Source organism: Dipodomys spectabilis, unplaced genomic scaffold (genome assembly GCF_019054845.1).
Source record: "Dipodomys spectabilis isolate Male_0828 unplaced genomic scaffold, ASM1905484v1 ptg000662l, whole genome shotgun sequence".
In the NCBI taxonomy this organism is placed as follows: domain Eukaryota; kingdom Metazoa; phylum Chordata; class Mammalia; order Rodentia; family Heteromyidae; genus Dipodomys; species Dipodomys spectabilis.
The window spans coordinates 567,697-594,738 of NW_024871339.1; the positions used below are offsets into that span (position 1 = coordinate 567,697).

The 27,042-nt window shown below is 39.7% G+C and overlaps 1 pseudogene; it reads left to right on the plus strand.

Annotated features, from left to right (window-relative positions):
• The first annotated feature begins 23,520 nt into the window (after positions 1 to 23,520).
• On the plus strand, positions 23,521 to 23,617 carry LOC122101435 (annotated as a pseudogene).
• Positions 23,618 to 27,042: the final 3,425 nt, after the last annotated feature.

Genomic DNA, 27,042 nt, shown 5'->3' on the forward strand with positions numbered 1-27,042 from the left:
GGGGCTCATTCGTAGCTCCTTGGAATGGCTTACCTCCTTCGTGGCTCAAAGGCTGGTGTGCTCGCTGGTGTGCTCATGTGGACCCATTCACCACTTGGTCCTGCTAGGTCTCGAGTTCAGATTCCCCGCCCTGCCAAAAGATTCATCTTGATGTCAGAAGTCAATCGTTGCACCTGTTTTCTTTCCTGTGCAAGTCCTGGATCTCAGCAAGGGTGAAGAATGCATGGGCCACCCTGTAGTCATGAGAATAAGTTATCCATGTCAGCCCAATTATACCTGTCATCATATAAACAAGAAAATACATAATACACCCATGAATAGCATACAAAATAAAGAGAATAACTACACTCAATGCACGATGCAGTCCACACACGGATGTGAATATACATCCCAGGTTTTAATGATCATTGAGGACTATTTTGGCCTTCCTGGGGCTTGATCTCAGTTCCTGGGAATGGCCCAGCTCCTTAGTGGCTCACAGTCGAGTGTAATCATGTGGACCCATTGGGCAGTTGGGCCTCCTAGGCCCCAAGTTTGAATCATAGCACTGACAAAAATTCACCCTGATGTGAGAAGCCAGTCATTGCACCTGTTTTCCTGTACTGTGCAAGTTCTGGGTCTCAGCTAGGAAGGAGAATGTATACACAACTCTATACTCATGGGAATAGGTTGTCATCCAGTTCACCACAGTTATATCTGTCATCCTATACTCAAGGAAATACACAATACATCAATGAACAAGGCACAAAACAAAGAGAAAGACTACAACAAAGGCAAGATGCCTCCCACTCATGTTTGGAAATATAGATCCTCTATTTAATTATGAGTTTATGACTATATTGGCCCCCACCAGGGCTCCATGTCAGGTCCCAGGAATGGCCTAGTTCCTTAGTGGCTCACAACCTGGTGTGCTCACCATGACCCATTCACCAATTGGGCCTGCTAGGCTTTGAGTTCAAATTCCTGCACTACCAAAAGATTCATTCTGATGTCAGAAGCTTATGGTGGCACATGTTTTCCTCTCCTGGGAATGTCCCGGGTCTCATTGAGGATGGAGAATGCTATATAGGCAACTCTTAGCCATGGGAATAGGTTGTCATCCATGTCAGCACAGTTATTTCTGTCACCATATGCAATAAAATACACAATACATCCATGAATAAGACACAAAATAGAAAGAATAAGTACACTGAATGCAAGATGCATACCACATCTGTAGTTAAAGAGAAATCCTATATTTAAAAAAGGTGGACTTGCTATTTTGTCCAGTGCTGGGGCTTCAAATCATGCCCTGCATCAGGCCTGACATTCTAGTCTTCAAAGATGGTAAGCTTCCCCTTCCCCCACAGTGCAACAGAGTTACCCAGACCTGAGCTCAAATCCCAGCACTGACAAAAGATTCATCCTGATGTCAGAAGCCAGTCGTTGTGCCTTTTATCCTCTCCTGTAAAAGTCCTGGGTCTCTAATACGATGGAGAATGCATGGACAACCCTATAACCGTGGGAACAAGTTGTTATCCATGTCAGCACAGTTATACCTGTCACCAAACTTATTAAAATACACAATACCTCCATGAAATAGAGACAAAATAAGGAGGATAATTGCACTGAACACAAGATGCTGTTCACACATATTTATCATTATAGATCCTATGTTTAAATTATGAATTTATGAGTATAGTGGACCATCCTGGGGATCAATGTCAGATTCTGGGTTTGGCCACACAACTTAGTTGCTCACTGGTTCGTATGATCACCTTGACTGATGTGCCAATTGGTTTTGCTCTGCACTGAGGTCAGATCCCAGCACTACCAACAAGTGGATCATGGAGTAAAAAGGAGAGTTTGAAACTTTTTTCCCTTTTATCTGAGAATCCTGGGGGTCAGGCATGATGGAGAACATTTCTACAAATCTAGATGTTCTGTGATAGGTTGTCATCAATGTAATAAACAGAATGGGTTTCATCATAGTAAAATTAATGGTAAATAAATGAATAAAACAAAAGATACAAGGAACAACCACACCAAACATGTATAGACTGAACATCCATAAGTAAGTATAAATCCTACGTTTATAATATATATAAATAGTATGTATTTCAGGGCTGGGTCTTGAATTCAGGACTCGTGAACAGGCCTGACTTTTTATCTTCATGTAAGGTGATCTTCCATTTTATTCACATTGCTGCAGATTTACCCAGATCCTGATTTCAAATCCAAAGCCTGTAAGAATAAACTGTGTGAATTGCAAGTCAGGGAGCTAATTTTTTTCTCAGCAAAGGACTTGAACTCAGGTCTTGGCAAGTCTGCCTCAGCTTCGATCACCCTAGGATGGGGTGAAGCCACTGGACATGCAGGTGCTCCTGTGATCCTAGAACCCTAGGTTTTGCAGGGAAGACAATGCACAGAAAAAATGTGGCCTTTTATGTTTTATTCCTTTGCACAGTGACCCTTCTGGTTCTGAACGACACTGTTGCAAATGGTACTTCACCTTGCATTGCTGAAGGCTGACAGACTATCAGGGAAGCCATAGGCCCATGTGGCAACATAGGCCCTCATTTCGAATCCCCGTCCTGACAGCAACCAGTGGCAAGAGATACTAAGAAACTGGTTCCCAACCAATGGAATAACACTGGAATTTTGCCAGTGTCACAGTTGAATGAGTTCATTGTGCATGATGATCCTATAAAATTAAACAGCATCATTTAAGAAGGTTAGTTGATTTTATTTAATATTTATGAAGCATTAAAAGAATATTATTACTTACAGGAACACAATAATTTCAGGACACTGAGTGCTTTCATTAATAATTTAAGGATTTAAACAATAACATTAATTACATGGACACATAATGAATACTGAGGAATTGGTAGGAATATAGTCTATATAACTGAATAATGTATAGACATCTCTGGCACTCCATAAAGATATATATTTATTAGCATACTGCCATCTGCATGTGAATCTGTTTTTATTTTGTTAACTCCTGGGGCTCATTCTTAGGTCCCGGGAACATCCTGTCAGCTCAAATTGCCCCAGGATGGCCTATTGACACTCACCCATTCTCCTTGCTTCACAAGATTCTGGCCACACCACCATTCTTTCTTGTTTCTTTCTGACCAATGGGATACAAGAATGCTGGCCACGCCCACATTCCATTGCTGCCAGTAACACTTTTATTCCCAGTTACTTTACACCACTACCAGTAGTTGAGGAAGGTAGAGGTGGCTGAGTGGTGCAGAAGAGACTTGAGGTGACTTTGGAGTATAGTAGGAAATTAATGCCCCTACCCCACCCGTCCCTTTCCCTCCCTTCATGTGGTGCTTGGTTTCAAAACTCAGGCACTGGTGTGCTGCCAGCCGTCCTAAATCCCCGACCTGGTCCCTGCCCCTAGTCTTCTGCTCTGGGCCCATATGTCCGCATTGTTGCTGCCATCTCTGCTGCCCCACTTGGAGCAGCTGGCAACAGCTTTTCTCAGCATCACAGGTGAGTAGCCACCCCAACAGCAACTCAACCCTGGTCAAACATCCTTCTGGGGGCACCATGACCCCCCTAGTTGTTTCCTCTCCCCGGCTCTGATGATCCATCTTTCTGTCTTGAGCATTTCTGAGATAGAAACTAAATATATGCTCAGGCTGGGCTGGATCACGGTACTCCTCTGAAAGATATGCTCCACCAAGCCTGGTCCTCTGTAGTTGGGATGGTAGACTTGTGGCACCATGCTCAGTAGTTGGTTTAGAAGGATTATCCCAAACTCAGTCCATAGCAGTGGATTCTTGACCACACGTGAAGCTCTTGGTAGGGCTTCAACCATTGGACCTCATTATCCTCACAGGATAGTTGTGAGGAAACAAGGGATTTATACAGAGAGATCTCTGGAGAATGGCTAGGCAGAGAGGGAGCAGCCTTCAGATAAGGTTTTGGCAATTCTGTGAGTATATGACAGAAAGATACCAGAAAGGGCTCAGGTGGGGCCTGTTATTAATCATTGAACAGGTGTGGGATTATGAACCGAAACATGGCTCTCTTTCATTATTACACTATCCCCATGAGGAAGGAGATCCTTCACTTTGTTCAGTTTTGCAGCTGGGGAAACAGAGGCACAGAGAAGCCAGGTGACCTACTTATGACCTCAATTTCACAGGAAGCTCGGCCTGACTTCTCTTCTATGCTCCCTAGGACAATGGGTGCTATTCCATCCACTTCTTGTGGTGGGAAGTCCACTTCTTTTGAGTCGTGGGTCTTGAACTCTAGGATTGAGCACTGTTCCCTAGCTCCTCAGCTCAAGGCTAGCACTCTATCACTTGAGCCCACAGTGCCCCTTTCAGTTTTCTGGTGGCTCTTTGAGATAAGATTCTCACAGACGTTCCTGCCTGGGCTATCTATGAACCATGATCCTCATATCTCAGCTTCCTGTTTAGTCAGTATTAGAGTTCTAAGCCACTGGCACCAGATTTAACTCTAATTCTGGTTTTCTCTCTCTGTCTGTCTGTCTGTCTCTCTGTCCGTCTGTCCGTCCGTCTGTCCGTCCGTCTGTCTGTCTGTCTGTCTGTGTCTGGCTCTCTCTCTCTCTCTCTTTCTCTTTCTCTCTCTCTGTCTCTCTCTCTCCCTCAGGAGCTGTTTGAATGGGTGCTGTAGGAGGTGGCCCAATGTCCCCAGGTGGCTGGAACCCAAGATCACCTACTCATTCTGGAGGTGTGCACTGGGTCAGGAGCTGTCTCACTCAGCGTGTTGGTACATCTCCATGAGTTAAGCCCTCTGTGCTCTTGCTAGACTGTGAGGGTTATTCATTTTCCATGTAGCCTTACTGGATTTATTTTATTGTATTCTTTTCTACATCATTTTCTAGCATCTGGCCAATATTACGGTACATAGTTATGGAATGAAAATGTAATGTTAAATTAAGAAAGTCATTTAGGGCTCTTGGAATATGGCTTCATGATAAGGTGATTGTCTAGCATGCATGAAACCCTAAGTTCAATTCCTCGGTACCACATAAACAGAAAAACACTGGAAGTGGTGCCATGCCTCAAGTGGTAGAGTGATAGAGTTGAGCAAAAAAAAAAAAAAAAATCAGGAATTATTCCTTAGTCCTGAATTTAAGCCCCTTAACTAGCAAAGAAAAACAAAACAAAACAAAAAAAACAAAACAAAACCAAAAAACATTTAGTTAGTAAATAAAAAGTAAAGAACCCATACTTGGAATATATAAATGCTCCTACCATACTGACACCTGACAGTAGTCCCTAATTCATGTACTTTACTTATATTAGGATATTGTGTTGAGAAAAAGTTTTGTTCATTAGGTCACAGCAATTAATGGCTTGAATGTGCTTAGATGTCAGGTGAAGATTAATTCTGGAAATTCAAAGATTCCAGGTTTTTAAATGGTCACTGCTAATCACAATGACAAGGGTAGTCTAAGTGAGATTTGGCAACAAAACGGCAGAGGCAAATTAACAGTTGTCACAGAAGAAAAGGAATAACTCCAGAGTTAATGAATAAATGACAGTAACTAAGATATACCAGAAATTGTTTTAGAGATCCATTTTTGGTTATTGAACAAGTAGTTATCAACAAGTCTTATTACTCATTGCCTTTAGCATTCTAAATCTCTTAGGCTACTTCTTAATTTCAGTGTAATAAATGTATCTCCTTCTGTGTTGTTCTTTCATAGCTTATCTTTTTTGCTTTCTAAAAATCTGTCTTTCTATATTTCTCTATGAACATTTCCTAATACTAAATACACCTACAAAGATGGCAGAGGATGCTAAAATAAGGGTCTCATAGCTCATGAGTCATTAATGAAACAACATGGAAAGGAGGACATATTTATTGCTACTTCAAATTTTCTGAAAAGCTGCAATGCCATCATTTGATTCAAATTTCTATTATTTGTCTACATAGTGTCATTCAGTGCACATAAGCACAAATATGAGCTGGGTGCTGGTGGTTCACGCCTGTAATCCTAGCTATTATGGAGACCAGAGGATTGTGGTTCAAAGCCAGCCTGGTCAGGAATGTCCATGAGACCCTTAAATTCAATTAACCACGAGAAACCCAGAAGTGGTGCTGTAGCTTAAGCAGTAGAGTGCTCAACTTGAGCTGAACAGCTGAGGGAGTGCACCCAGGATAAGAGTTCAAGCCCCACAACCAACAAAAAGTGCAATTATAGCCTTAAGTTTCCCGAAAAAGAAGGACAAGATCAATATTCTTCTCAAGCAGAAAAAATAATTTCAAAATGATTCAGTGCACCTACTTGTACTGAGTTATTTAATTTAAAAATTGTCAAACATTAGCTTTACAATAAACTTCATCTAATATTTCTTTTTTCAAAAGAGAAGTCTATACAGTTGATGTCACTTAGCTTTCTTATTACTTAATTCAAAGCCAAACCAGGAAGGAGAGTCTGTCAAACTCTTATAGCAAATTGAACACCAAAAATCCAGAAGTGGAGTTTTGGCTCAAGCAGTAGAGCATTAGCTTTGGGGGCAGGTGGGCAGGAAAGACAACTGTTCAGGTACATGATCCAGCCTCTGGGTACAAGCCCCAGAACCAGCACAAACTAAACAAACAAGCAAATAAAAATCACAGATATTTCTTTGGGACCCTCCCTAAAGGAGTACTGGTCTGAGAAGAACCTCATTTTGCTGATCATACTCACTGGAATCTGCTTTTTTGGAATCCTTATTGCTCTGGAGAACGCAGGACCAGACCAAAGGAATTGATAACTGACTCCTGCATTAAGAGAATCATCTCAGGGGTGAAATATCCATCCATATGACACTTTAAAACTTCCATGTCTTTGTTCCTTTGCAGGAGAACACATTTAAATCAACGTTATTTCCTTTTGTTCTATGCTGGCATTCTAATGGTACATTATTTCCTTTTGAAATACTTTCAACTAGAAGTTTACAGAAAAATTTTATATGAGTAAAGAACACACTCGAAAAAGCCAGGGACAGAGTTTCCTTCAAGCCTTGGGATACTTTTCTTGTACTCTAAAAAGGAAAGCACAAGGTAACTTGAACTTTGTTATTCCTCTATGTTCCATTCCTCTCCTGGGGTCAGTTTCCACATCCAGTAACAGTTACTTCCAGTAACAATCAATGGTGCTGCTTGAGGTATTATGAACGTTTTCTGGCTTCACTGAAATCACGCTATGACACCTTTGGCCTGAGGTAACACGTGTTTCAGAGTCAACTTAGTAAAGAGAAAATATGAAATTTATATTGCTTATTAATACATTATACATGAGTACATTGAGTTCAAACTTTGTAAGTTCTCTGTAAATTGAAGCGAATTTTAAATGGGAAGAAGGTTCTCAGAACATTGTTTTTGTGAGTGTATGTGCTGTTCATTATTTCCCAAGTGGACATGAGCTAACAGTAAGAGAAACAATAGCAATAATAGGAGAAAGAGAAGTTCTGTGTTTAAGTATAAGGGTTCAATACAATATAGGAGACTACAAATAAGACAACATTGAAACAATAAAGCCAATTCCAGTATGTAGATTTATGGGAGTGATATACAGAAAGCAAGACTCCTACGTGGAACATGAAGTATGAGGCCAATCTCATTCTAAATCATGCTTGGTAATCATGCAACTTGGTAGAAAGTAGAATGGAAGAATAATCCTGTTTCCAAAGCAAGTCAGATATAAGAGCATGGATTTCACTGGAAAAAAATGTTCATCTTGTGAGAGCAGGGATTATACTAGCAATGAACTGGTGGCTAAGATCACATTTCTTTTATTTTTTCTTTACTTATATATGTATATTTTTTGTTGGCCGTGGTCTTGGCACTTGAACTCTAGGCCTGTGAGCTGTCTCTGTACTATTCAGCTCAAGGCTAATGCTCTACCACTTCATCCACAGTGCCATTTCCAGTTTTCTTTTAGTTAATTGGAGAAAAGAGTCTCTGGGCCTTTCCTACCTGGCCTGGCTTTGAACCCCAATCCTCATATCTCACCACAACCCAGCTTACAATCACATTTATAACAGTGTACACTCAGGATATGTAATGTGTGTGTTCATTTATATTTATAAGAATTCTTGTGTTAGGGGCTGGGAAGGTGGCTCAGTGGTAGAGCGCTTGCCTTGCATGAATGAGGCCTGGGTTCGATTCCTCAGCACCACATAAGCAAAAAAGAAAAAAGCCGAAAGTGGTGCTGTGACTCAAGTGGTAGAGTGCTAGCCTTGAGCTGAAGAGCTGAGGGACAGCGCCCAGGCCAAGAGTTCAGGTCCCATAACCGGACCACCCACCAAACAACAACAACAAAAAAGAATACTTCAGTTAAAAATCTAGGCTACAGCTTAGACATTACCCTCACAAAAATATTTGTAGTTTTTTTTTGGGGGGGGGTCCGGTCATGGGGCCTGAACTCTGGGCCTGGGCGCTGTCCCTCAGCTCTTCAACTGAAGGCTAGTGCTCTACCACTGGAGCCACAGTGCCACTTCCGGCTTTTTTCTTTTTGCTTATGTGGTGCTGAGGAATCGAACCCAGGGCCTCAGGCATGCAAGGCAAGCGCTCTACCACTGAGCCACCTTCCCAGCCCCAAAATATTTGTAGTTTAAAAGTTGATACTCCTGGAGAAATAAAACCTAAGAATGTAAAGGAGTCTGGGAAGTTAAGTTTGCATCCAGCCTGGGCAGAACACTCTTTGCAACAGTACATATAATAAAGCAGCCAAACCTGGATTTTAAGATGGCTCAGGTGATGGAATATCAGTTATGAGCAAGATTGCTGAATAAGAGCTTGAGGATTTTGCATACATACATACAAACATACACATACACACAGAGGCACTTATATGTGCACACACAAATACACAAATGAAACAACTCTCAGAATGTGTAGAAAAGTTAGAAAACAACAGAATATATAGCCTGAAGAAGACTAGAATCAAGTGATAATTTTTAATATTAGAAATCCTCAAGTGAACTTCCTTCAATAAAGTTTGACAATATTACATAGGTAGTGACCAGAGATAGTAAGAGAGTCAATTAATCCTTATTAAAAGGATTGCATCCATGGAGGAATGAATCAGAGACCCCGCAGGTGCATCTGAAAATATTCATATCCTGTGTCAAATGTTAGAACATCTTTGAAAATAGTAGATAAACAGTCTGAAAGTCACTCTAGTGTATAATATCCCTGGAGAAGTTCAGAATTGGTAGTCTGTATCTAGATTAAATAAACTAAGAACCTATGGCAGGGCAATGTGATACAAGCCCAGAATACTAGCACTGAGATTAAGACAGGAGATTAGAGACTGGAATCACATAGTGATAACTTCCCTGGACCAGGTAGTATACTTTTGTCTTAATAAAACAAAACAAACAAGAAAGGAATACATAGTTGGAAGTTTGGGCTAATTTTGTCATTATGTTTTGAGAAGTCAAATTTCCTGTTGAAATGCAACTCATACTTAATCTTCACTTGTGTTTTAAATTCTCTCTTCGTTACAGAACATTCCCAGATGCAAAATGACTCATGATTGCCATCCAAAATTTGAAAAAGTAAGTAATCATCATTCTGTTGTATCCCAAAGAAATGATGAAGGATTACAAAAACTTAAGCTTGGAAAAATAGCAATTCATCTAATAATAATTCATCTAAAAATAACATTCATCTAATGTAGGATTATGAGGATCTTGCTAAATTAGAATTTAGATTTAAAATAAATATTTTGATTTTGTTTGTAATTTCATATTCTATAGGATACTACAAAATTCGTTTTAAGTAGAGGGTTTAATTGACAAATTCAAGAATGATTTTGCATTCTACTTGCCTAGAATATTCTTTCAAGAGAGTTATAATTAGAATTTAGTTAATAGATAATTAAAATAGTTCATGTATAAAATGATAATGTGAATGTTGGAGACAGAGTTGCCAAAAATTGATGATATTAATTTATAAATTATAATAAGAGCAATTTTTTGAGGATTTGGTATAACAAGGTATGAAGAGAATAATCGTGTGACATCTTCTTTCTTCTACCTGTATGTAACACAGGAAGCAATTTCCTTAATTATTTGCCACTGTATACAATGAGAAAAATGTTAGGATTGGGGTTTGTTTTTATTTTTGTTTTTGTTTTATTTGTTTGTCCTAGGGCTTGAACTCTGGGCCTGGACACTGTCTCTGAGCCTGTTTATGCTCAAGGCTCGTGCTCTACCACTTCAACCTCAATGCCACTTGTGTCTGATTTTTGCTGATAAGTTTATTGGAGATAAGAATCTAGGGAATCTTCCTGCCTCGGTGAGCTTTGAACTGTAATCTTCTGATCTTAGCATCCACAATTTGTATGATAGTTAAAAAAGTATAAATATAAATAATATTTGCAAGTGTTCCAATCTCAAGTATACCAGTGGTGGGAAAATGATGCAAACCAGTTTATTGTGGTGTTCTTTCCAGAACATGTATGGCATCACATTAGCAGAGTTGCATTTTTTCACAATAGAGATAAGCTATTCATGATGGGAATTAAGAGAAGTTTGAGGTGCACCCTAAAAGTTCTAAACTGTTGGGCTAGGATGTCTCTATATCATAAATATTGGGATTGGTGGTCATAAAAATAATAGCTTACTGTGATAAAAAATTGCTTACTCTTGAAGAATTATTACCATTGCTAATTAGTTTTATCTTCTACCAGAATGTACTTATTTTTGTGTTGAATCTCAATCTGTAACACCCCATTTGAAAATGCATCTATTGCAGAATTACATACCATGCAAGCCGGTACTGTTTTGAATCTCTCAGTTATGGAATCTTCCGGAATTGAAATGAGTAGTTATTAGTCATTGGAATGTTGAAGAACACATATATCCTGTCTTTTTAACTGCTTATTTACTTTTAAAAGTTATAGGTTTCCATAGAATTAAACTGTTTTCGCTTTTAATATGAGAAAGTACTATGTTCTTTTTTCAAAATATTGGTAAGTATATTGTGAAAATATTGTCTAGTCAGATAGCATTCAAGTTGATGGTCCTCTGATTAAAAAGGGATAATTACTTCAAATTAGATGCCAAACAATATTGATTTTTCAAAAGTTACTACATAAAGAATAATATTTACTATACCAATACAGTTTAATTTTATTTCATGCAGCTTATTTTTAAAATTTAATTTTATTGTCAAAGTGATGTACAGTGGGGTTACAGCAATTTTAAGGTAGTGAATACATAACTTTCCAAACTTGTTACTCCATCCCTCATTTTCTTCAGTTATCCTTCACCCCAATACCCCTCACAAGTAGTAATGTACATTTCCAACATATTGTCTTGTGAGTATTACTATTGCATTGGTTTGTCCTTTGTCTCACCATTTTGTTGTTCCTCTTCCCTTCCCTCATTAAGGTAAATATATACACAATACACAGGCTACCAAAATCAAATACAGCAGGGAATAAAGCATAGGGGAAAAAACCAAAAGAAAATAGAAATCATATAGTACATTAAAAACAACAACCACAAATAATACTCTCTGTTTCCATATCTTGGAGTTCATTTTGCTCAGAATCAGATTATAAGGTTATATATATGCATAACATAGCCACTGGAAAATAATAGTTTCATGGACACTATATCATGAAAACAACATGTTAACTGTTTTTGATGGTAAAGGAGGAGTTAGGATTGGTGAATTCGCGGTTCTAATAAAGGAATTTCAAAAGAGTTTTAAAATTATAACAGGTAAATTTTAATTTGTTCAAACTTTTTAACAACTTAGCTATTATGAAAATTTAAAATTGCCTGGTAAAATAGGCTTTCATGCAAAGTAATCCATGGAGACTTAGCTGACAGGGAGCAATGTGGGTGAAGATGGCTCAGTTTCACACTAAAAAAACAAACCTCAGAAACCTTGCTGTAAATCCTGTAGGTTCCTTTGAGAATTGTCCTTACCCAGGAAATCTACTCTTACTGTGTGAAACAAGGTTGTAATGGAATTTAAATTCAAACTTCTTTAAAAAAAAAAAAAAAAGACATCAAAATTTGTGACTTGACTTTAATTACCAAACAGTAATTCTCTGAAAAAGATAATTTGGGTCAAAATATTTAGGGAGAAAGTGCCCTCAACAATGAAAGAAGGTATTGGGTTTACACTTTTCTATTTGTAATACTTTCCACAATGCCTTTGCACATGAAGCCCTGAACCACAGAAGAAAATCTGATTGGATACTTGAAACCAATGATTTCACATTTCTTAGTAGCTCACAAAATATAATATCCTTATTAACATGAGATAGAGAAGACTTTTCTTATTACATAAGCCAAAAAGTTTTGGGATCAGAAAAGAATTGAGCAAATTGAAAAGGCAAGAAAACGCGTACTTAGAAGCCCTAGCTAAGCATATTGGCTTCAGCAGTGGAGGGAGGCCAAACTACTTGATATACATTGTCTTAATATTTTTGCTACCTAAAGTGATTTTACAGAGCCTATTTAGATCACTACAATGCAGAACAGATTGAATGAAGACATGAAAATAAATTCCACATCCAATAAAAAGAGTTGTAAAAGGAAAACCATGAAGATGTAGTGTGGGTAGAGCCTGTCAGATCTGGTTGAGTCAGCTAGAGTAGCAGTTGAAGCACACTTTTTGCTCATAGAGACATGATCCACAGGCATGTCTGCCTAGCTTGCCATCCATGAGCTGTCCATACTCCATACATTCCCCCGGGGGACCAATCTGTGCCTGTCACCAAGCAGTGCTCATCACAAGTGCCTTACAGCAACTCTCTGCTAAGTAATTGGCTGGGAAGGACTCAGGAGGTTAGGAAAGCTGGGGCTTTAAAATCACCCCCTTGTGCAGAAATAAACGAGACCTGCTTAAGCCTGTTCTCCCAACGTGTGTTGTTGTGTGCTTCGTTCACACTTACCTCCTGCCAGAGACTAGCCCTACAAGTGGTGCCTAACGACAGACTTGATTGCTTTTGGCAGATAGATGGTCTAGGGTCTAGTGCAAGGTTAGTGCCTCTATGGGTAACCTTCCCCCGCAGTAGGAGAGCCTCAATCACGAGCACTTGTTGCCCTTTTCTGGAGTAGGCAGATAAAAGTATCACAAAAGGAAGCTAGTTTAATATGGGAAATAGTGAGTGAATTGTGTCCCTGGATTGACACCGGGGACATTTGGGATCCAGACAGGTGGACCCATGTCCTTCAGGCAGCTCATAAAAAGGAAGTCCATGAAGGCGCTGAGCTGCCCCTAATCTTTTACGCCATCATAGTAGGTATTCAAGCCTGTCTATCAGGGAAAGAAGAAGGGGAAACTCTGCAGGCATTTAACACCTCGCTGCAAGAAGAAACAACAAAAGGAAAATGGCAAAGCTGCTCAAGCACTCCCATCTTCTTGTGATACAGCAAACAATTCCAGCAAGAACACAGATAACCAACAACTTCCACTATCAAGTGACACAGGGGGCTGGCCAGCTATGCTTGTAAAACCGCCTCCCCCACACTATCAGTCCCAGGAAGCCTGCCCAATGACTTCTTTTTGCTGTTTAGGCCAGCCTGGGAACTCCCCTCAGAAAACTTTGTATACTTGGGCAGAGATAACCAACTTTGCCCAGGAACAAAAACCCATTGTTCCCCATGTAATACAACAGTTGTTCATGGGCCCCACAACTATCGTGGCAACAACAGCCAACCCTATAAATGAACCCCAGTTCATATTCCCGGTAAACGTCCACCGAACCTCTGTATGACCTAACCAATGGTACCCCCATGACCCAAAAGTACTTGACAAATACTGGGCTGCTGTCAGGGAAGATGGGTTACAGTCCCTGAATGCTCAACAGATGCTTGAAACCCTTAGCATTGATCTTAACTGCCCCATGATTGGAAGAGTTTAATGAACACAGCATTATCTTCAGGGTCTTCCTTTTATGGAAGGCTGCTTTTTCTGATCAATGTGAACAACAAAGCACACAAAATATCACTACCAGAGGGCAGGATGCCACCATGGGGGACCTTGATTGTTTAAAAGGTGAGGCAGCTTATGCGTCTCCTGCCGCACAAGCAGTAGCACCTCCACAGTACTTTGACCAAGTACGCCTCTGTGCGTTGAAGGTTGTCTCCTCAGTGCCTTCTAAAGAAGGGGACAAACAATTAAAACCCCTCATACAACGTCCCAATGATCTTTTCACTGACTTCGTTGCCTTTGTTGAAGAAGCAGTGGCCTGGAAAGTATCCCATGCTGGAGCCTGAGATGTGCTAATCAAGAGGCTAATATGGGAAGGGGCTACACAGGAATGCAGAAAAGCCATTGCCCCTGAACGAAATATGGAGATCACTGATTGCATCCTATCCACCAAAGATTTGGGGTCATCAACTCATGCTGAGTATCCTTGCACCTCCTTTAGCCTCTATGACTGCCAGTGCTCGCGCGCCCCCTAATGGCAGAATGGGAAATCGACCTTGTTGGGGATGTGGCAGAACTGGTCATTTTATAAAGGATTGCCCATCACTCTGGGGCTCACCCAAAAGAAAACAACCTCCTTCTGTATGTCGTAAATGCAAAAAGGGTTTTCATTGGACCTCTGAATGCTGCTCTATGACTCAGCCTTTCAACTAAATAAGCGGCAGTCCTCAGCCCCAACCACAATAGGACAAAGGCAACAGCCACCACAAGTGTTATGGACTACTCCTACCCAAAATGGAAAAGCTAGAATGAAACTTAAAATCAATGGAACAGAATTTAAGGGCATCATTGATACAGGAGCTGACTGTACAGTCCTTAGAAAAGATGAAGTAGAAGGGTTGGGATGGAACCTAATTCCTGGCGCCTGCATACAAGGTGTCGGTGGAAAAACAGATTCCCTCCATGTCCAATGGCCTGTAAGACGGGAAAACTGTGGTGGGGTCACCGGGGCTTTTAAACCTCTTGTTGCCCCTGGCCTTCCATACAATCTTTGAGGAAGAGATGTCCTCACTAATATGGGTACTCTGATAACAATAGATGATACGGCTTTTTATGAAGACATCATAACCGATCGAGCCGTTAATAACCCACACTACCCCCAATTCTAATGGCCACTGTTGCATGACCAGAGCCAATTCCACTCCAATGGGACACCACCAAACCCATTTGGGTCGAATAGTGGCCTATTTCCTCTGAAAAGCTCCCTCATCTCCAGGTTCTAGTGGAGGAGCAACTAAAAAAGGGACACACAGAACCTACCATCAGTCCCCCACAATTCCCCATTTTTATTATCCAAAAAAGGGCTCAAGAAAAGTGGAGATTTCTCCATGATCTACGTTCCATAGTCATATACAAAAGATAGGAACGCTTCAACCCGGACTCCACACACTTCTGCAATACCCAAAGATTGGCACATTGCCATTATTGACATCAAGGACTGCTTTTTTTCACCCCCCTACACCCCAAAGATAAAGAATATTTTGCCTTCTCAGTATGTGAACCTAATTGTCAACTACGTACTCACCGATATCTATGGAAAGTTCTCCCTAAAGGTATGAAAAATAGCCTTACTATATGTCAGATATATGTTGCCCATGCTATTAGGACTTTGCTTTCCAAATGCTTTTGTGTCCATTACATGGATGACTTTTTAATAGCACATAAAGATGCTACAACCATGCAAATCTGTTTAACCGAACTCAAGGAGAACTTTACAGTGCTGGGCCTTAATATTGCCCCCGAAAAAATTCAACTCAAAGCCCCTTATGCCTATCTTGGATACCATTTAAATCAAACAATTACCCCAAATGGGTCTCATATTGTCATTAAATCCCAATATACTTTAACTGAATTACAACAATTATGTGGACATATCAACTGGTTATGCAATTTTATGTGTCTTCCCACCCAACAACTCCAACTGTTATTTCAATTGCTTCAAGGACCCTCTGACCCAACTTCCCTTCATATACTTTCACCTGATGCTCAACAAGTTTCACAACAAGTCGCTGATTGGTTATGTTCAACACCCTTGGTGTTTTTAGATACCACCCAAGAAATCAACCTAATTATATTAAATAATAATGGCCTAATGGTGGCGCTGACGCAAACCCATGGTTTTGTTACAATGGGTATACCTTGCCACTTCCCAATTACCAAAAATTAGCACATCCATTACCATGCTATGCAATCTGGCCATCAAAGGTGCGGAATGATGCCGTCAAACTTATGGCTGATTCCCTGACCATCTTACATGGCCCATTACAAAAACAATCTTTGATTTCCTAACAACCGAAGAGGCATTAGCTTTACAAGTCATCCACTACTATTTTAACATTGATAATCATATGCCCAAAAACCTCGTTTTAAAAGTTACCCAAGAACTCCCACTTTCATGGAAATGTTGTATTCGTCCCAATGGGCAACCTATACATCAAGCCATTGTACTTTTTACAGATGTTAACAAAACTCTTTATGGATTTTACAATGCCAATACTAAAAAATACATGCTTCAAAAACATTCCCTGTCTGTTCAAGCTGCTGAATTACTGGCCATTTTGCTCGCCCTCACATCTTTTCCCAAAGAACCTCTTAATATTTTTTCTGATAGTTTATATACTGTACAAACTGTTGCCATTCTTCCTGGAGTTTTATTACAAGATGATGTAGCAAAAATAATGTGTAAACTACAAAATGTATTAGACAATCGTGTCCAACCCTGGTACATTCAACACATTAGATCTCATACTAACCTCCCCAGACCCCTAGCTGCTGGTAATGAAGCCATTGATCGTGCTGTCACACCAACTGTACTACTCACAAATATGTGCATGGACCAGGCCCGAACGTTAGATTATCATTTTCATTTATCGGCAGCTACTATCAAACAGTTATTTCCTGATTTAACACACCAACAATGCAAGCACATGATTCGGTCCTGCTCCTCTTGTGCAACTCTTTTACCCTTAGGATCATTTCAACCCATGGGAACAAATCCACGAGGCCTTAGACCCAATAGCACATGGCAAATGGACATAACCCATATCCCCCAATTCGGTAAACAAAAATACATCCCTGAATGCATAGATACATTCTCAGGCTTTATAACTGCTTTAGCCTTAACAGTGAAAAAAAAGGCACGCTGTTAAGTCACTTCTACATGCCATTACAATTATGGGAGTTCCTTGGACCCTTAAAACAGACAATGGCCCTGCTTACACCTCCAAACATTTTTGTGAATTTTGTACCTTTTGGAACATTACACCCCAGACAGGTATTCCATATAACCCACAAGAGCAAGCCATTGTTGAACACAGTCATAAAGAAATCAAGACCATTCTTTTAAAAGAAAAGGGGGAACTGGAGGGGCTAGGGCTTAAAAATCCCCAAACACAATTAAATTATTGCCTTATAGTAAAAAACTTTTTAACATTCACACCCACCACATGTGGGACCCCCACCTCCCTGTACTGGGTACTCATGAAACACCTACTCTGGTCCCTTTGGATAGATGGAGGGACCCCATCACAAGAAAATGGGAGGGCCCTGCTCCCTTAATGGCACAAGGGACAGGATTTGCTTGTATCTTTCCAGACACGAGTGATAAACCTGTTTGCATCCCAGCTGGAGTTGTCTGACCAACCGTCACCACCTAAGCAAAAGATGCGTCAGCTATGCTTGAACAGTGCGAGGAGGAGACACAAACCTCGAGCTAGAGCCCATGCCAACACTTGGGGAGACCTAAAGATATTGGTTGAACAAGCCCAGGTTATGGCCCCAGACCCTGACCCGGGACATGGTACTCTATTCCTCCTATTGTGTGCCATTATTACAGCCAATTCTCAATCTGCTGCAGGGCAGAGTAAGATAACTTTAGTGCCCAGCCCCCAAATCTTAATGATTACAAATGCTTTCTTCCAATGGCAGGGTTGGCCTTCCTTTCTCAGCAGACGCCTTATGGCATCAAAAACAAACCTTACTTTTAGATGGAAGGGAGCCATCTGTTTTTGTTTTTCAAACGAGATGATAAAGCAATTTGATGGCTGTACCATCCCCCTCGCAACAGTAACACATGGGATGGGATGGTGGAACTACACAGGACCCTACCCCATTTGTCCCACTGGAAAAAAATTGTTATCAGGCTACTGACATACATTTTCATATGCAGTTGTGCCCACGCAGGGAGTTTGATAGCTTTGGCACTATGTGCACTCCTCTTGAGGAATTAGTGATTAGCCTTTGTGCCAATTCCTAGCAAGGCAAAGTGTTTGGGGAGCTCGCGTTTTCCCTCTACCCGGCTATATACAACCAATCTGAAAAAGATCCCAAACCTCAAAATCTAAATGAGTTTTTTGACTCTTCAGGAGGACGATTGGGAGACCTAGGAGCCACCATGCCAATCGTTTGCTCATCACATTCCTGCCTCGATTTGTCCCCTTTCCTATTGGCCAATACTCGTTGCTGTAACCAATATGCATACGACCAGGTGTCAGGAATGGTAGTGGTTAGAGCCCCATTCTTTTTTTGTCTAGGAGACAACTCTTCCACTACTTGCACTCTCAGCAATCACTGGCAACCCAATGACTCATAGCCTTTTGCAGGTTTGGTACGTGTTCCCCCATTTATTGTTCTGGCTACTAATGACTCTCAGTTTTCCCAGGTTCAATTAATTCGCCCATGCACTAAAACAGCAGTAGGATTGATCATTGCAATCGGGTCCGAAATCATCGCTACAGTGGCTTCATCTACCAGTGCTGCTATATTGCTGTCCCAAAGCGTGTCCACTGTGCAACAGATAAACCAGCTCATCCCTCAACTGTCATCCATAGAATTACAACATTTACAAGTTGCCAATCATCTTAAGGGAGGCCTCCTTGTGCTCCAACAACAAATAGACTTGCTCCAAGAACAGATTACGTTTCTTCGATTACAACAAGGAGGACTATATAATGCAATGACTACTTCTGTCTGTCAGCTTTCCACTCCTGCACCCAATGTCACTGAACTTAGTAACTACATCAAAGGCCCTTGGTCCCTTAAGTACTTAAACTTCACCCCAAACCTGCTGCATGATGTTACCCGCCTAAACCAAACCACCATACAGCTTACTCCAACTGCCTCCTTTTTAGAAGAGTGCTTAAAAAGTTACAACAATGGTTTTCGCCATCCTCTCTGGTCATCTGAGGAGGCCTTGCACTTGTAGGGCTTTCTCCCCTAGGAATTATTAAATGCTTGCACTCCCGGCAAAAACGCCTCCAACGACGGGTCACCATAATGACGGTCCTTTTAAAAGAAAAGGGGAAATTTGTATAGAGCCGGTCAGATCTGGTTGAGTCAGCTAGAGTAGCTGTTGAAGCACACCTCCTGCTAATAGAGATGTGACCCACAGTCATGTCTGCCTAGCTTGCCAGCCATGAGCTATCCAAGATCCCTACATGCTCCAAGGGGACCAAACAGTGCCTGTCACCAAGCAGTGCCCATCATCAACTCCCTGCTAAGTAATTGGCTGGGAAGGACTCCGGAGTTTGGGAAAGCTGGGGCTATAAAATCCCAACCCTTGTGCAGAAATAAACCAGACATGCTTAAGTCTGTTCTCCCAACATGTGTTCCTTGTGTGTGTCGTTCATGATTACCTCATGCTGGAGATCTAGCCCTACAATGTAGCAATGGGGGAGGCTCTTATAGTCCTTCACTTTCACTAGGCTTGAAGCCAAGAATCTGTGATAAGTGGGAAATCAGGCAAGAGCTAAGAGGAGGACAGAGAAATAAGACATAGGAGCCTTGTCCTTTTGTAACAGATACTGTCATCCAAGGTATGGGTGATTATACTCTATTCTTCTCCATACAACTTTTTGAGGAAATGCAAGACGGATAGAAAAATAATCTATTGAAATAATTTTGCAAAGAATAACTTCAATATTCCTGATATGGTATCTAAGGAGAATCTTAAGAGAGAAGATAAAAGTGGAGTATTCTTCGGTTTCCTCTAAGCATATTGTTAACAAAATATATCTTTGAGGTTAGAAGTGATTGAACCAAAAATTGGTGGAGTACTGATTTTTGAGGGCACTTTAGACACAAGAAGACTCTCAAGGTAAAAGAAAAAAGAAAAAAGTATAGCTAAATATTTGTGATCACAGCTTCTTGGACTGGTATTTTGGAGACAAAGTTTTACATTAGAGATTGTCCTCATTAACATTGATGCTGGGTTTCCGTGGCACCGAAATGCAAGTGGAAAGTTTAATGGACTCGCTTGGATAAGTAAACAGCATGATAGAAAAAACGGAATATAATATTTACTGAATTATTTTGAACATTTACTTTGCCAGAACAAAGAAGGAAATATATAATGCAAATCACTTGACATAAACTTATGAATGAAAGTAGTCAATAGAAATGAGAGAAAACAGAGAGGACTGTTTCCTCTCCGGTGGAGTAATGGGTTCTTGATCTTGTTTCTTCCATTCTATCTTTACAAGCTATCAAGTGTGGCTCAGGATTGGAGTATACAGTTCAGACCAAGAGAACATGCAGAAGAAAATATTTGCAGCAGATATAGGTGATTTATAACCTAAAACAATATATTTAAATCTGTTAAAAATTCTCCTCTACCCCAAACTGCCCACTTTAAACAACTTTGTATGCTTTTCACAAGATTGTCCTTCATTAACTATTTAAAATTTTGAGAAGTCATCATCATACTCTATAGAGATTGCTGTTTGGTTGTGCTTTTTGTGTGTTTGTGTTTTTTGTTGTATTTTTTCACTGAATTACAAAAGGTTGTGCTAGTGTGTTTCAATTAAGTATGTCCATCTAATTGTCCAATGTTCCTGGATCAGAGTCACTCCTTCTATCCTTCTCAACCAACCCCTTCTACAAGATTTATTTCTGATTTACCACTTCCTTTCTCACATGTGTACATTGAGTATTCTAGCTGTACTTGACCCTTGTGCCATTTTTCATTCATTCTATGTCTTTACAATTATTCCTCTCTGGTTTCAACTTCCTGATAGTCATTCTGTTAAACTGTCTGCTCCTACTTTGAAAGGTTTATATACATTCCATGGAGTTTCAATTCTGCATATACTTAAACTGATGTCAGCTTATATTTCCATAATTCATTCATCTGAAGTAACAATTTGCAAGCCTGGAGACATGAAGCACCTAGACCTGATTTTATTCCCCTCCATTTGGAAGATTAATCTGTAGTCAACAAGAAAGTTTAAAAATGGCTGAGAATGTATTCCTATGGCTTTGTAAAGTGGTTTGTGATTATTTTATTTTACATGGGATAATATTTTCTACTACCTATGAGTTTTGGAAAAAGAAGAAAACTAAAATTTACTACTGTAGAGGAATATGATAGAGAAAGAAGACAGATTTTATGTTTGTCAAATATCTGATGAGTACCCATATTCAAGACTTAAAGTCATATTTCTTACTATGTTAGACAGATAGGGAAAACATAAAACACCATATGATAGGGCAACTATTCATGACTTTTTAAAAAGTATTTTTTATGTGATGAAATTTACTTTATTAGCTAATGTTTTGGTTTGAAATATGTGAGGCTGATCTATTTAACAAATTTTCGAAAGCACCTACTGAAAAACACAAATGGTGAGGGGTCCTATTTCTTCACTTTAATGAATGGTTGAACCTGTTTGGCATTAGTGCTGGGTAAATAAATCAACTCTATTTTAACTTGCTCCCTACACTTGAAAAACTAGTAACGTCACTAAATATCATCTACTTGTGTTATTTTGGCAAATGTGATTTTAAAGAGTTTATTTGAAAAGGAATATACTTTCAGGAGATTAAATGTAGGTTATCATTGGTTTGAGAATGACAACCTTTTTACACTACAGAACCAAGTTTGACTGAAGTACTAGTGTTTTGAAGCAATAAGGTTCTTCTCAATGTTTTTTCTGAATTATATTTGAACTGTATGACAAATATTCCTAGCATTGGTAGATCAATTATGGATCTATCTTTCCAGGAACTATTTTTTGGCCTGATGATGCTAGACTGAAATCATTCATTAATCATTAGAAGAGGGGTATTACAAATCATTTTGTGACATTTGTGGTCTTGTTCACTCCTATGGGATGGTCATCTGAAAATAGAAAGTTTGAATTACTGTACTTTCACATTTTGTGATTTCATATTGCATTTTAAGTTGCCTTGCATTTCCCAAGTGCTTACTGCTAATTCCTGCATTTTAAGGAATTGGGCCCCTGAAATATAGGAAATGAGAAATTAAGATGGGTCTTCAATTACTTTCTGTTGGTATGTTGCATGGGCCTCGGTGAGATCTCTTGCCCTAGTTATTTGATGATGCAGGTAACTGGGACCTGGGATCCTAGGACCCGTGGATCCTGTGGAAGAATAATACCTTTTAGACATCATATCAGCAAAATTTGAGTATAATCAGTAGGAATGCTTCAGAAATATGGAGAAAAACAGTTTGGGACCAGCGAGTTAAAACAATAAACAGAGCAGCAGAGTAAAATCCCTTATAGAATAAAGAAAACAACATTGTTTTTTTTACCATGTGAATTCAGAAACCAAGAACAATTAGAAGGTATCACAAGTTTATACTGAAAACACTGCATTGATACTTTTTATATTCTAATATATATTCTAATCCTGATTATTTATATTCCAATCTATTTATTGTAATAAATATCAATTAATTTGTCAAATTATAAATTAATTCCAGTAAGATTCACTGTGTGAAATATAAAATCAGCACATAAATATAAAATATATAAGTATATATAATATAAAAAAATGCTTTGCATTGTTCTCTTGTGGTTAAGGTAACAAAGGCAACTGTTTTAAAATATTATTCCATTACCTCTACCTCAGTGTTTGGTAGAATTAAACTTAAAGCTTTACCATTCGGAGATGTACAGCCTAGAGGCAAGAGGAAACACTGTGATTAAAACATTACCAATTTAAGGCCTAATAACAAGGAGAAACATATGGACTTCTCCTGGAGCCTCCTGAGTAGATAGGATTACAGGCATGAGCCATCAGCGCCTGGCTTAGTCTGAACAGTTCTGTCTGAACTGTTCATCACTTTATGATCCTTTGTAACTAAGATTAGTTTTGCTCCAATAAGACAATCTATGCTGTCAGGTTAAGATATTCTGGTAGGTCTGTTCTTACATGGAGCAAGAGTAAAGGGTCAGGCAGACATTTGTGCCAGTAAGACCTCATTTGAGAAATTTTAAGCTGCAGAAGTTTAGAAGTAGCTCTTAAGCAAGGCTTACTTTGAATCCATTAGCTCCACAAAGCTAAATCAGTTAAAAAATAAGTACTTGAAAATCCATCACCTTTGGACCTAGCTATGAAGGCTTCAAAGTATGATCAAATTTCAAATGAAAAAGACTTAAAATAGTTATTGACAAAAAATTGCAAATGTGAGCAATTGAACAAACAATATAAGTTGTTTCCACCATACACAGAATTTTGCAGAAATAAGATGAATAGCAAATTTGGGAACAATATGTTTCCTGGTTGCAAATAGGCAACCAAGGATATATGCCTATCTTAAGTTTGCATCATTAACTATGTAAATTTAGAAGATACTACATGCTTCAGCAGCATGTCTACCTGAATTACAATACAGAGATTAACATGACTTTTGCACAAGGATGATATGAAAATTTGTGAAGTATTCCATATTTTTCATTCTTCAGATGCAAGAAATGAAAAACAGTTATGAGAGTTCCGGGAAGATGGCGGAGGAGAAGCTGGAATCTGAACAAGCTCTCGCATAGAAAGCAGTTTTAGAGTTCCAGTGAACAGTCCTAAGCCAGAGAATCACACCAAGTGTGCCATCACAGGACAGAGAGTTAGACAAGAGAGGGGAAGAAAAGACAAGGAGACACATCTGAGCGCCTGCCAGCAGCCGCTGCGGTGGCGGCAGGGTTGCAGCGGCTACAGGGTTGCAGCGGCGACTGCAGCCGCAGCCATACCTGAGTGCTCACACAGAGAGTCCGGGACAAAGGAGCCAGACGCAGCGGGCGAGAGGATTCTACTCAACACCAGCAAGAACCAACAAGGAGCGGACATCTTCATCCTGCAGTTTGCAGACCAGAGATGACCCAGGATCCAAGACTCGGCGTGAGTAGAAGCCCGATGTCCTCACTCCTTCTCAGGGAGCAGAGGAGGGAAGGCCACCCCTCCCCCCCCCAGCACCGGTGATCTCCATCTTGGATACCGACAAAGCTCGGAGGAGCTGCTAGCTCCAACTCAGGCCTTGGAATAAAACGAGTCATTTAACAGGTCACAAGAACTTAACGGCGAAGTGACCTGACAGACTCAGCTCCATCCAGGGAAAAGTCACCCAGCTCCGGCACCAGCCATTGGAGTGGCTTTCCTCACTGGGTAACCAGAGCCAGAGGCTGCCCCTCCCTGTAGCAGCCTCCACAATCAATTGAAAAACAGAAACCCTGAGAATGGCTCCAGGGTGGGCTCTGTGAATTTTTCACAAAATAGCCCCAGGGAAAAGCTACTGTTTGTTGAAAGGCCTCAACTCTACCAGAACCTAGCCTCATCACCCCTCTTTTGTGATTCTCAAAGCAGATCACCCTCCCGTTAAACTAACCTGGGAGGGGGATCTCAAAATCTTGTGTAAAGCAGAGCTTTTTTCTGCCTGTTCGAACAAACTGACTTAAGAAACCAATCAAGCCACAGGACCTCAATCTGACCAGAGACTCCAACAAGAGGCTGGTTACAGACAAAAGGGAGATACAGGATTCTTCCCACCCCTCCCAAAAAAAATCAAAAAAAAAAATCAAAGAACTTTTTTTCTTCTTTTCTTTTTTCTTTTTTTTTGGTACCTTATAAATATAAAACATTTTTTTTCCTTTTCTAAAATTTTTATTAATCTTTAATTTTTGCCTTTTTTGAAAAAATAATTGTTTTCCAGTAACTTTTTTTCCCTCTTATAATTTTTATTTTAGGAATACATGAATGTATGTTTTCCTTTCTTTTCTTTTCTTCTCTCTCTTTTTCTTTCTTTCTTAATTATCTTTTTGTTTTTTGTCTAGCTCTACTGAACTTCTGATCTTTTTTTTTCTCCCTTTCTTATCCTTTTCACCTTTTCCTTTCTTTTGTTCTTCTGTATGTGACTTAACTCTTGTCCTGCACATCCTGATAAACCCATAGTTAAATAGCAGACCCTATCCCCCATTGTGTACACACTTAATCCACAAATTTATTACTCAATCCAAAACCTCTGAGACTTAAATTCCTTAATAGCAGTACTACCTCTTTATACCTATATAATATTTTAAGCATTTTTTAAGTTTTTCACATCTCCTCTATCTCCCTCCTGTTTTCTCATTATATTCACATTCCTCTCTAAATAGATGGTCTTTCAATCTCCATAACTATATTAATTTTTACGTTTCTAATTTTTTTTTCTGGTCTCTTTTCATTTCCCTTTCCCTTTCTTCTTTTTCTCTCCCTCTCTACTTACATCCTACCCAACCTATTTCCTGCATTGAGATTAGGACATAGTTAACTCTCCCTGTGCCTCCCCACACCAATCTATTCCTAATTTTTACCCACATCTCTCCCTAACCCTAAAAATTTCTGGTTTTCCAAATTCTTCTCTGCGGTTCGAAGCTCATTAACATATAGTTGTTTGATGTTGAATAGATGTATCTGTTGAACTAGATTGTATCTGTAGACTATTGACTGTATAAATGCAAACGTTGGTTGATGGTTGCCTTAAGATAGTGTTCTAGCACAAAACTGGTGCTATTTTCATCTCAAATAGGCAGAGTAAGCCGAAAAAACACAAGAAAAATGGCAAATCCGGGTATCTCAATTCCCAATCTTGATAATCAGGGGTCAGATCAGATAATGAACAATCCAGAGGAGAGTTCCCAAATAGCTCTACAAACACTGGTGGCAAACATGATAAATGAGAAGTTTGACAACTTACAAAGGACTCTGTATGAGCGTGATAGGGAGAGAGAGGAGGCATCCCAAAAGTTTATACAGGAATATCATAAGCGTGAGGAAGCTACTCAAAAACTGATACAGGATTTGCGTGAACAACTTGAGAATACTCAAAGAGAAAGGGAGGAATGGCGTGAGCAGGCTGAGAACACTCAAAGAGAACTGCAGGAATCCCACGAACGGGAGGAAAGAGAACTGCAGGAATCCCACAAACGGGAGGAAGCTAATCAAAGAGTAATTCAGGAATTGAGAGACCAGGTAGAGAACACACAAAGATCACTAAAGGCATTCATGGAATGCATTAACAAAGAGCTGAAGGAAGTCAGGGAGACCACAAAGGGAATGCTGAAGGGAATCCAACAGAAGGAATGGGAGTCCAAAGAAACCATAACCAATCAACTAAGTGATTTGAGGACAAACACTGAACACCAAATTAAGGAAGTAAAGAAATTCATACAAGACCTAAAACAGAGCTTCAACAAAGAACTTGAAGCCATCAAAGCTGACCAACTAGAAGGAAAAGAGATAAAAAACAAAGTAGAGAGTCTTGACAGGTTAGACCATGCAGAAGATCGAATCTCAGGGATTGAAGACAGCCTAGATATTATAGAGAAAGAACATACAACCATCCAAGACAAGTCCAAGAAGTATGATAGATCTATCCAACACCTGGAAGACACCATCAGAAGGCCTAATCTAAGGATAATGGGTGTAGAGGAGCACCTAGAAATAGAAGTTAATGGTCTAGGAAATTAGTTTAACAGGATCCTAGCAGAGAACTTCCCAAACATACAAAAAGATAGGCCTATTCAGATACAAGAAGCTTTTAGAACCCCAAATAGACCAGACCAGAATAGGACATCCCACCGTCACATTATAATCCACACAGAATCAACTCAGACCAAGGAAAAGATCCTTAAAGCTGTCAAGGAGAAAAGGGTAATCACCAATAAAGGGAAACCAATTAGAATCACCTCAGATTTCTCAGCAGAGACAATCAAAGCAAAAAGAGCCTGGAATGATGTATGCCATGCCCTAAAAACAAACAACTATCAACCAAGAATACTTTACCCAGCTAAACTCTCCTTCATAACTGAAGGCCAAATAAAAACCTTCCATAGCAAAGAAAAATTGAAACAA